This window comes from Cervus elaphus, chromosome 22 (assembly GCF_910594005.1).
Source record: "Cervus elaphus chromosome 22, mCerEla1.1, whole genome shotgun sequence".
Taxonomy (NCBI): Eukaryota; Metazoa; Chordata; class Mammalia; order Artiodactyla; family Cervidae; genus Cervus; species Cervus elaphus.
Genome location: NC_057836.1, coordinates 54,960,317 through 54,971,996, shown reverse-complemented (window position 1 = coordinate 54,971,996; position 11,680 = coordinate 54,960,317). Strand labels below are relative to the sequence as shown.

The 11,680-nt window shown below is 36.6% G+C and overlaps 1 non-coding gene across 1 annotated transcript; it reads right to left on the bottom strand.

Annotated features, from left to right (window-relative positions):
• Positions 1-10,277: 10,277 nt before the first annotated feature.
• LOC122680903 lies at positions 10,278-10,412 on the bottom strand. Its single transcript, XR_006336819.1, has one exon. It is a non-coding gene; the product is annotated as a small nucleolar RNA SNORA16B/SNORA16A family (small nucleolar RNA).
• Between the last annotated feature and the right edge of the window lie 1,268 nt (positions 10,413-11,680).

Sequence of the window (11,680 nt, the reverse complement as noted above, 5' to 3'; positions counted from 1 at the left end):
TGAAATCCTAGCATATAAAGGTTAGATAGAAAAGAAGAAAATAAAGGATATGTAAAAGAAACAATGACTTAGAAGAAAATCCAAGGGAGTGTTGGAATCATAAGAGTCAAGAGCAAGAAGGGAGTATTCAGTTGTGCAAAAAGTACAAAAAGTCTCATAAATATGAAGACATGCACATTTTTGTCAGATGTTGCAACATAGAGGGTAATGATAACAAAAACAGTTTCAGTTGACTTGCCTTGGCAAGGGTGAAACTTCAGGATGCAGGGGAATTGAGAAAAAATAGAATGTGAGGAAATGGATACAGCTTGTTTCAAGTAACTCTTCTGAGAAATGTGGCCATGAAGAAGACTGGAACACTATCTTGGAGAAAGACTGGAGAGAGACAAAGGCTCCAGAGAATTTTTTTGGTTTTTGATTTTCACTTTAAGGATGGGAGATACAAGTACACGTTTGAATAGTGATATACAATCTGATAGGAAGTAGTTGAAGATATGAGGAAGATGGGGTTTAACTGAAGGAGTGAATGTCTTCAAAAGACTTTAAACCCACCAGTATATTGAGAGAATGTAATCTTGTTTTCATCAGTCAACACAGTTTCTGAGTGCTATATGCCAAGCTCACTACTAGGCACCAGTGATGTAAAAATAAAAAAGATAGCCAATAAGCCTGCCCTCAAAGACTGTAATTTTTAATGTGGAAGAAAGAAAACATGTAAACAAGTAAATGAATATATAAGATTATTTTGAATATTAATAATTGCTATAAAGCAGTCAAGAGAGTCCCTGTGCTAGAGCCAGACCATGCTCTGCATGCCTCCGTGTGTCAGCCAAAAACCAAAATCAAATAGGAGCTTCCAAATCTTATGTGATCCAGGCAAAACTCCACTCTTCTTTCCTTTAAAACTCAAAGCCTCACAAGCCATTCATCATAAGCCATGGTCTCCGTACACATCCCTCACTATCCAGCCATTAATCCCTATACTGATTTGTACATCACATTTCCTGATTCAATCTTCCATTCCTCTCCAGCGCACAAAACCTTTCCACCGTGAGTCCTTCTGGAACACAAGTCATCAACCAAATCATATTTCCTTAATGTCTTCTTTAAAATATTCCTTCTACTAAATTTATCTCACTGAGCCCTGTCTCTTCGTTACAGCCCCTGCTTCAAGCAGTGGCAGTTTTTCCCCCCAGTCTTCATGTCACAGATCCTGGCAGGGCAGGAGGTGTTTAGCGCTTTATTAATGCTTCCAGAACATGTTCCTTCCCTCTCCCCTCATCTTTGAATCTTGTACCGTCAGACTATTGCACCCATTACCACTGTTGTTGAAGGTACCTTCCAACCCCACAGTTTACTCCTCCCTTGATCCTTGAACATTTTCGCTCCTAGACCACTTCACTCTAAGATTCCTCCTATACTTACTCCTAGGGATTTTGAGATTCTCACTGATAATCCATCCAATACCTTGACCTCTCGGTTCTTTAGTCTCCTCTCCTCCAATGACATTGCCTTTTACTCTGTTACTCACTCTAAAATCATTCTAGATCTTTCATTACATTAACCTCTACATAATCTCAATTTCCCTAGTGGCTCAGATAGTAAAGCATCTGCCTGCAATGCAGGAGACTCGGGTTTGGTGCCTGGGTCGGGAAGATCCCCTGGAGAAGGAAATGGCCACCCACTCCCGTACTCTTGCCTGGAAAATTCCATGGACAAAGGAGCCCTGTAGGCTACAGTCCGTGGAGTCGCAAAAAGTCAGACACGACTGAGCTACTTCACCTCAATCTCAATTTCAAACATCCCACCTTCTAATCTCTACCCTATTTCTAGAATCTCAATTCCAGACACCCTTCAGTACCATTGGGATCTACAATCCATTGATCCTACCACATCTCATGGTCTCTTACCCTTTCCCTCATCTCCTTATTTCTCTCTCTCCTTGGTATTATGGGGTTGAACTGTGACCTTTCAAAAGAAATGCTGAAGTCCTAGTAAGTGTACCTAGTAGTCCCCAGCAGCTGTGAATGTGATCTTATTTTAATATAGGGGCTTTGCAGATGTAATCAAGTTCAGGTCATTAGGAAAGGCCTTAATCCAATATGACTAGTGTCCTTAAAAGAAAGAGGAAAATTCGCACACCAACACTCAGAGGGAAGACAACCATGTTAAGACAGAGGTAGAGATCTGAATTATGCACGCACAAGCCAAGCAACGCCTGGAGCTATCAGAAGCTGGACAAGAAACATGGCCCTGCCAACACCTTGACTGCACTTTTCTAACCTCCAGAACTCTGAGACAATACATTTCTGTTATTTTAAAGTACTAAGTTTATGGTACTTTGTTACAAAATTCCTATTTTAAACTAATATACCAGGTTAAACTATATATGGTCAGATAATGACATTATGATAAAAGGTATTAAATGGCAAAATGATAAAATCATCCCCATGTATACACTCTGAATTAATTCCCTGGTCTTTCTCTTACTTTATTGTACTTAGCTAAACAATAAACACTGATTAAATTCCATTTTCAGCTTTCTTCATGACTACACTACACTTGCACAGTAAAGCCTGGTTTAAGAAAAATACACAATATTGATTGATCTTACTTAAAATACATGGTTATTAAATGCAATTGGACTCAAATGGTGCTTGGCAATTATACTGTATTTCTCTACTCCACTCATTTCTCCTTTCTCCTATTTCATATATTTCATATTTTTATATTTTATATTCCATATTTTATATATTTTCATATATTTCATATATTTCATGTATTTCATATATTTCATATATTTCATATTTTAATATATTTAATATATTTCACATATTTCCATATATTTCATTTTTCATATATTTTCATATATTTCATATTTTCATATTTTTCATATATTTCATATATTTTCATATATTTCTTATTTTTCATATATTTCATATATTTTCATATATTTCATATTTTTCACATATTTCCATATTTTTCATATTTTTAATATATTTTTTATACTTCATATTTTATATATTTTCATATATTTCATATTTTTCATATATTTTCCTATATTTCATATATTTCCATATATTTCATTTTTCATATATTTCTTATAGTATCATATATTTCATATATTTTCATATATGAAATATTTTCATATATTTCATATATTTCCTATTTCATATATTCTCATATATTTCATATATTTCATTTTTTCATATATTTCATATTTCATATATCTCTCTCTTAAAATCTCCAAAAACTCTTCCCTAATCCGTATAGTAATTGTCCTATTTCGATAACCTTTCTAAAAAAATTTCCACAAGCTCCCAGGAGATCATTTTATCTAAAAGTCCTCATGTTATCTACATGTCCATCATCTTATCTACAGGTCCTCATGTTCTTTGCCTTCCACCTGTGTTCTTAGCCCTCCCCTTTACACAATACACTATCCCCTCTTCTCTACCCAAAGAAATTGCTCTAAAAATGTCCTTTCCTTCCTCCACCATAAAACTTTCCTTCCCTACCAGATCATTTCTCCAATTATTTCTCCCTTCTTAAAAAAAACAAAGCAAAACAAATCAACACTTTGTCTTCCACTTCACTTCCAGCCATAGCCCTCTCTTCTTTTCTTCATAAAATAACATCTACTTCAGTTTACCATGACAGTTGCAGTTTATATTTTATTATTAACAATGCCCTTTTCAAATGCATTCCAGTTTGGATTGTAAATTACATAGCTAGCTTACCTCTTGGTGTAAAACTCCCTAAAACTGTTGTATGTATTCATTCTCTCCAATGTTTCACCTTTTAATCTCTCTTATGCTCCAACGACAAACAGATCTTGCCCCCACAATCCCATTGCAACTTTCTCAAGGTCAACAGCCATGTTCTTATTGTTAGATCTGTCAGTTTTCACTCATCTTTTTTACCTCTGAGCAGCATTTAACAGTCAACCATTCCCTTCTTCTTAAACAATGTCATTAGGCTAAATTTTAGGGCACCACTGTCTGATTTTCCTTCCATCACCACTTTATGGCCTCCTGTCCTAATTTTTCCTCACCTTTCTGGCCTCTGAACACTGGATTGGCAAAGAGCTCATTCTTTAAACTTCTGCTTTCTATCTATATCCATTCTCTCCTTACTATTCTCCCAAGCTATTTAGGGATGGAACTAAAATCCATCATACCTCCCCAACAACACACACTCAGAGTAAAGAGATGCTAAAACAACAATAGATGGTTCTTAGTTTTGTCTAAGGAAGAGAGTTATCTTCAAGGATTTTGCTTTGCTGAAGATGGGTGTACATCACAGCTTAGTGGTTCAGATGCAAAGGCTGAACATTCTACTAGGCATTTCAGTAAGTTGCTCAGGTTAGTAACCATGGATTGAGAGAGTCATTTCCCAGGCAGGTTTATAAGAAGTCTAGGGATCCCCAAGGAGAGAGGTCTGGAATTCTCAAGGAGGAAGAAAGGACAAACTTTTTTTTTCCCCTCTACATTCCTTAGGATTATATAACAATAATGTATCCTGCCTGAGGACAGTCTCTGGATTAACCTTTTAGCTAATCCTGTTATCTTAAAATGTAAATTATGGGAGTAGGTCTGGTCTTTACAAGGATTATATAACAATAATGTATCCTGCCTGAGGACAGTCTCTGGATTAAACCTTCTGGCTAATCCTGCTGTCTTAAAATTAAATTATGGGAGTAGGTCTGGTGAGGGCTTTACAACCTCCAGACATTCTTTGGATTCACTGGAGAGTATATAACTCCATTGCTAACACTAGCAAGCGGGTACTCTGTCTACCCCCTTCTGATGTCTATGTCAGAAGCTTTCTCTATCTCTTTTATACTTTAATAAAACTTTATTACACAAAAGCTCTGAGCGATCAAGCCTCGTCTCTGGCCCCAAATTGAATTCTTTTCCTCTGGAGGCCAAGAATCCGTCTTTTCATCTTTTCGAGGTTCAGCAACAACCTTTCAGGATCAACCCGAGACTCTTAGCTTTCATACACCATGTCCAAACTAACAGCAAATTCCCTACAGCTGCACCTTCAAAATGTATCTAGGCTCCAACCACTTCTTACCACTTCTGTTCCTTTAATACCTTTGATCCTATATCTTTCAGGTGCTAATGTCACACAAAATTAACATCATTATACACTGTGTCCAAAAACAAAACCTAATAATTTTTTAATGCATTCTCAAACTATACAGAAAATAAAATCTGGAGTTACAAACCAAATTTACAATACTAGCTATTGGACTAATACTTTTTTTTAACGTATTAGTCTCTTAAATCTTGTATAAAACAAAGAGTGGAGTTACACACCATTGTTACAATCATACTAGCTTTTATAACTGTCTGTATGTTTACTTTTACTGAAACTTTCATGCCTTCATATGACTTCTAGTTACTATCTAATGTCCTTTCATCTCAAACTTTGTATCCTTTGCTTTTAATGATGACAGTCTCTACTGGTGAGAGTGCTTCTGAGGATTCAAACTTTGTTCAAGCCTTTTGGAAAGTAGTTTCTATCTTGGAAAATTCATGGTCTTTGATGCAGTTATTCCACTTTTGGAAATCTATCCTAAGAAAATAATCCCAAAATACAGGCAATCTTTTAGAACAAAAATGTTCGTTAGAGTTACTTACATTAGTGAAACACTGGGGAAGACCCAAATGATTAATAATAGAGCAATTGTTACATAAATTTAGTATATATACTCAATAAGTCTTATATAATAATAAAATTATATCTATAAAGCATTCAAAGTGACATGGGGAAATGGTTCATTGTATGTTAAGAAGAAAAACTATTGCATGATTACACAAATGTAAATGCCAGGCAATTTGTGTAATTACAAAATAAAATAATGAGATGTAACATTGATGAAAACATACTTAGTATACTCATAAGATATTATTAAGATACTTTAGAAGTGGACAATCCAAGCAATTATGCTAAAAAAAAATACAATGAGGTTGTGATAGGTAGAATAATGCCCCCTCCCCCACCAAATTCATCTCCCTAGAACTTTTTGTTGTTTTACATGCAAAAGGAACTTTGCAAATATAATTTAGACTTTCAAACATGGAGATTATTCTGGATTATCCAAGTAGCTAAGATCTAATCACATGAGGAGTCCTTAAAAGCTGTGAATGTTTTCTAGGTAGAAACAGAAGAGATGAGACAGAACGGGAAGGTCAGAGAGATGTGAAGTGTGAAAAGGACTCAACCTACTGTTGCTCACTTGGAAGATGGCAGAAGGAAGTCTCAAGCTAAAGGATATGGGTGGGCCTTGGATGCCAAGAACAATTTCCAGTTAGGAATGACAACCAGCAAAGAAATGGAACCTCCAAACCGCAAGGAACTGACGTTGGCCAACTGAATGACTTCAAAGCATTCACCGAGAGCCTCCAGAAAAGAATGCAACCCGACTAACACCTTGATTTCAGATTCTTGTGACTCTCAGAAGTGTGAACTCCCAACTAAACCACACTGTACCTACTGAACTGTGAAATAACGTGTAGCTTCTTATGGCAACAGTGGGAAACTAATGCAGAGGGTGAAACAGAAGGTCAGCGTAATAACAGACGACATCAGCAAACTATAAAGAGGAAAGGAGTACATAACTTTCACTTTTTTTTTTGCCATGCCACACAGTATACGGGATCTTAAGTTCCCTGACCAGGGATCCAACCTGTGCCCCCTGCAGTGAAATGCAGAGTCTTAACTACTGAACCACCAGACAAGTCCCAGCTTTCATATATTTTTGATCATGGAGACAACATGCGTACTATAAAAGGAAGCTTAATAGTATTCCTGGATGGACTGAGAGAGTATTGTGCTTAATAAAATATGATAAAATAAGTAAAACAAAGAAAAATACTTTGTTATTGCTAATATGTGGAATCTAAAAAATAAATGAACATATTTTATATAACAAACAGACTCACCGATACAGAGAACAAACTAGTGGTTATCAGTTGGGAGAGGGAACGGGGTATGGAAAAGACAGGGGTATATTATAGAATACATTGTACAGCACAGCCATTATTTTATAGTAAATTTAAATGGAGTAAAATCTATAAAATTATTTAATCATTATACTGTACACCTAAAATATTGTAAATCAATTACACTTTGGTAAAAAAAAAAAAGTATTAATAGGCTATCACCAAAAAAAGGGTTAGAAAGAGAAAAAACAAAGTTGTCAAGGGTGTCAAACCACTCTAATACAATGATTTGATAATGAAAAGATCAAACGGTCTGGTCATTCAAGGCAGTTTAGGAATTTGGGTGCAATTAAAGGTAACTAAGCAGTGGATTGTTAAATACAAATGTTGAACCAACCTGTGAGCTTGGATATTTGGAAGTAAATGTGCTGACTCTGATCAAGTCATATGTTAATAAAATAATTTAATTATACTTGATCTTAGCCAAAAGGCCGAGAAGCGGTATTAAAATCATCTAATTATAGATCCACGTTGTGTCACTCTTCTCTCAAGTCAGCACCTCTAGATGGAAGACTGACTGGGAAGACATGGAACTCATTTCCTGGTGCTGCGTTCAAGTTACCTGGGACTAGAATAACACAGGTAGTCTAGGTTTAGATAGGAACTGGCAGGCTACGGCCAACTGCCTATTTTCGTAAAGTTTTACTGAAACATTGCCCCATCCATTCCTCCTCATATCATCTGCAGCTGTTTTCACTCGGCAATGGCAGAACTGAGTACCTGTAACAGATACCACATTGTCCACAAGATACCATTTGGCCCTTTACAGGAAAAAAAAAAAAAATAACCCACCTGCTGACTCCTGGACTAATGAATACAGGGCTTAAATGAAGTGAGGTAAATGGAAAAATGTACACTGAGGTTTAAAAAAACAAATTACAAATATAAAGGACAGGAGAGACCTGACTCAGCAATAACACACATGCACGAAAAAGTCCTAATGGTTACAAACCAGCACGTATTATGCATGGACAGGAAGAAGTCCTTAAAAACCAAGTAGACAAGACAAAACTCTTGTGCTGTGCTGAGTCGCTTCAGCCACGTCCGACTCTTTGCGACCCCATGGACTGTAGCCGCCAGGCTCCTCTGCCCATGGGATTCTCCAGGCAAGAATACTGGAGTGGGTTGCCATGCCCTCCTCCAGGGAATCTTCCTATCCCAGGGACTGAACCCATGTCTTCTGTGTCTCCTGCATTGCAGGTGGATTCTTTACCCACTGAGCCACCTGGGAAGCCCCAAACATACCCTTAGGTTATCCCAAAAGAAACAGTATCTGGACCAGTAGTTGCAGTTCTTCTGGCATTAACCATGCTCCAATACATACTCTTCTCTCCAACCTGTTCTCTGCCAAGAACCTTATCATTCTGGTTAATGAACACATCTTTCAGACTTTAGCTTAGATATCATCTCCTCTGCAAAGCCTTTGATTCCCCAACAGTAGGTTACATGTACTTACCTATCGTGGCATTTAACTCATCATATTAAAATTGAAATTTACTTGTCTAGCTCCCTGTGTGGGAGATTTAATCCATGTGGGCAAGGACAGGTAGCTGGTATCCCAATACCAGACTCAATGCCTGCCATGTAATAGTTTTAAACATGTTTTGGGTTAATAAACCCCATTATAGTTCTCACCAGTCAGACCACATGGTATTAAGTATTCAGTTGAGTAAACTGCTGGTTCCCCACTCAAATCTACCATTTCCCGGCAGGCAGAGTCCTAATGTTAACCAGTGGTGGTTTTGACAGGAATATGATATACTTCAGCAAGAGACATGAGGGCACATCTGATGAGGAATTTCTGAAAAGGAATTTTACTTTTATAAATAAATAAAGTCATCAGTGTACATTTTTATATTATTTGTGCTTCAGTTTCTAAAATGGTCACACAAATGGCCTCTGGGCATATTAATGGAACTGCACAAAAAGTGAATCAGAACAAAATCAAAGCAGAAGCTGACTCAGCAAAATATATTAACAAGACACTGAATTCTGAAGGCAAAAAGTGGGGTAGATGACTTAATAAGCATGTAAGAACTGTGAAGTATTAACTGGACCCCCACTAAAATTATAGGAAAGGCTTACACATATGATTACAGTTACTCTTAAATATCTGTGTTAATGCAGCAAATATCTACCACTTTTAAAAAATATACTTGGCATTGGCATGTTTTTATACTTAGAACACAGCAATGCCTGAAGTTCTGTAAATTTACAGAAAAAGGAAACTAAAGAGTTGCTTAGCTTGCTTATTGTTTCCCTCTTCAGAACTCTTTTGCCTTGCCTTCATAGTTCTAATGCATCATACAGAAAACCTCTTATTCAACAGCAAGGAATGGAGAAAGTGAAAATAAACCCAAGTGAAGAAAGCACCAAATGATTATCACAATGCTACATACACTATTAAGAATTATGAAGCAAACGTACTGTATTTAAGACAAAATGCTAAGATGCCACAATATTATTGCTGTGCCAATAAAATTTCTCCAATAGCAGCAAGCTATTGGGAAAGTCCTGACTCACTTTTCCGTGGAAATTGGAATCTTAAGATCCCTACAGATATACATTTGTGGGTAAATCATTTACAGAAGAACTGAACTTCTGTGAGTATGTGCCAATCTTCGCAGGCTGAGTTGAAGACTGTCCGTTTTCATTTTGTTCTTTAGACTTCAGTTCATATGACACACCAAGTGAATTTCTTGTCATAGATTTCTTTCTTAGTGACTGGAATTCTGTTGAACATTTTTTTTTTTTTCAACCATGAATCTTATTGGTCATTTATATGCCAGGTAGCAGCATCACCAAAAAAAACAGCTGTCTCCACCTGAAAGTGCTCCCTGTCTCTTCATTTGCCTTTTTGTTTCTCTCCCAACTCTGTAGATCCACACAGACGAAGACAGCTTTACTGGCAACAGGTCTTATTCTGAAAGCGTGGCTCCAGCGACAAGCTGGGATTTTCAGTTACTTCAGTATGAAGCACTGCCAGTTAAAAAACGGGGCAACCAGGCCTTGAGGCTTGTGTTCCATCACTGTCATGACCTCTTCACTCACCAGAAAGGTCAACTTCAGTCATCCTGGAATCTTCTTCTGGCACAACCATATCTGCATCTCCATACTGGTTCTTGGTCTCTGCAAGCCACTTCTCAAAAACCTTATTCTTGCATGTAAGACCCCACCAATGGAACATTTCTGGTGGCCTCAGAAAACGTTGTTAGTTCTAATAAAGATCTCTGGTTGTACCTGAGAAATGGCAAGTACAATGGGAACTGCCTTTTCCTGAAAAGTTGCATATCAGTTACAGCAAACAGAACGGCGACCGTCAAGGAAAACTGTCACTTTGGGCTCCTTTGTGACCACAGCAGCTATATGGAAGCAGCTGCAGCTTCGATAAGGGCCACCAACATTATTTCCTTACACTGAATTTGCTCCCTATGGTTACTTTTTAAACTTCTGCCCTGATTGTACTATGTATATTTTAATTGGAGTTATTTTAAGTATTGTGAAAAGAAATTTGACTTTGATCAGATCCCTAATGCATTTATTTCACCTATATCCTTCAGGGGTAATTTTGATCTGTACTTATTCTTTAGTCATGTGCCCTCTTATTTTTGCAATTCTTAAGTCTTGATAGTTGTGATTCAGTATCTTGAGTTTTTTGTTACCATCAATAAAACAATTCTCCTAAGTGGCTGAAAGAAGGTTAATCACCTCACTGTATAATCCTAACCTCCAAAATGCTCAAGTATATTCCTTCACCTAAACCATCAAATATGTCTTCACATAAAAGTGAAGAATTAAAGTCAAGAATGAGAAATTTCACTTACCATTGAATAAAATGGAAAAAAAATCTAATGTATAAGTTATTTAGTATCATCTTTTTATTTAAATGGTTTCAAAATCTTTTAAAACCTATTACGCCTCTTGCTGACTCAGTGATACTTTTTCTTCTAAGACCAAAAAACTATCACATTATACAAATGGGAAAAAAAGACATTTAGTTGATTTCATATTAATATTTCTTAAAATTATTCTCCTAAAAGAGTTTCAAATTCTCAGACCTACCAAAACTACACAGGAGTGTTGGCAACACTTATGCCGAATTTTAATGCTGTGACAACGTGAATTTCCCTCCACTGTACAATGATCCATTGGATAATACCTAACGGTTCCTAAAAACCACCACACATACATTTTTGCTTCATATTACCTTAATTTGTGTACTTCTCAAAAAAGCAGCAGAATTTTTTCAAATGTCAAGTATCATAATTTAATGAAATTGGTGTTTCAAAAACACTACTGCTTTAGTATTTCTATGCATCCTGTATGATCCCAACTTTTCATATTTTACCCTAAAAGGAAATTGAAATATACCTCAAAATTTACTCTCTTCAGTATCCCTGGGTGCAAGGTCAAATGAGACTGTTCCTACCTTAAGAAATAAGGCACAACTGATCTTAGGTAACAATTTCTAAAAACTGAAAACTATTTCAGCCACTACTCTTTTGGCCTTACTTCCATTCTGTTTAGCTAACAGGACTGGCAGATCTCAACAGCCACAACACCATAGGCTACAATCAAAGCCAAGTGACATCCTGGCACTGGCAGCTGTATGAAGTGATGATGCGCTAATTTTCAGTTCTGTGATGATTTGTGATAAATTAAGTAGA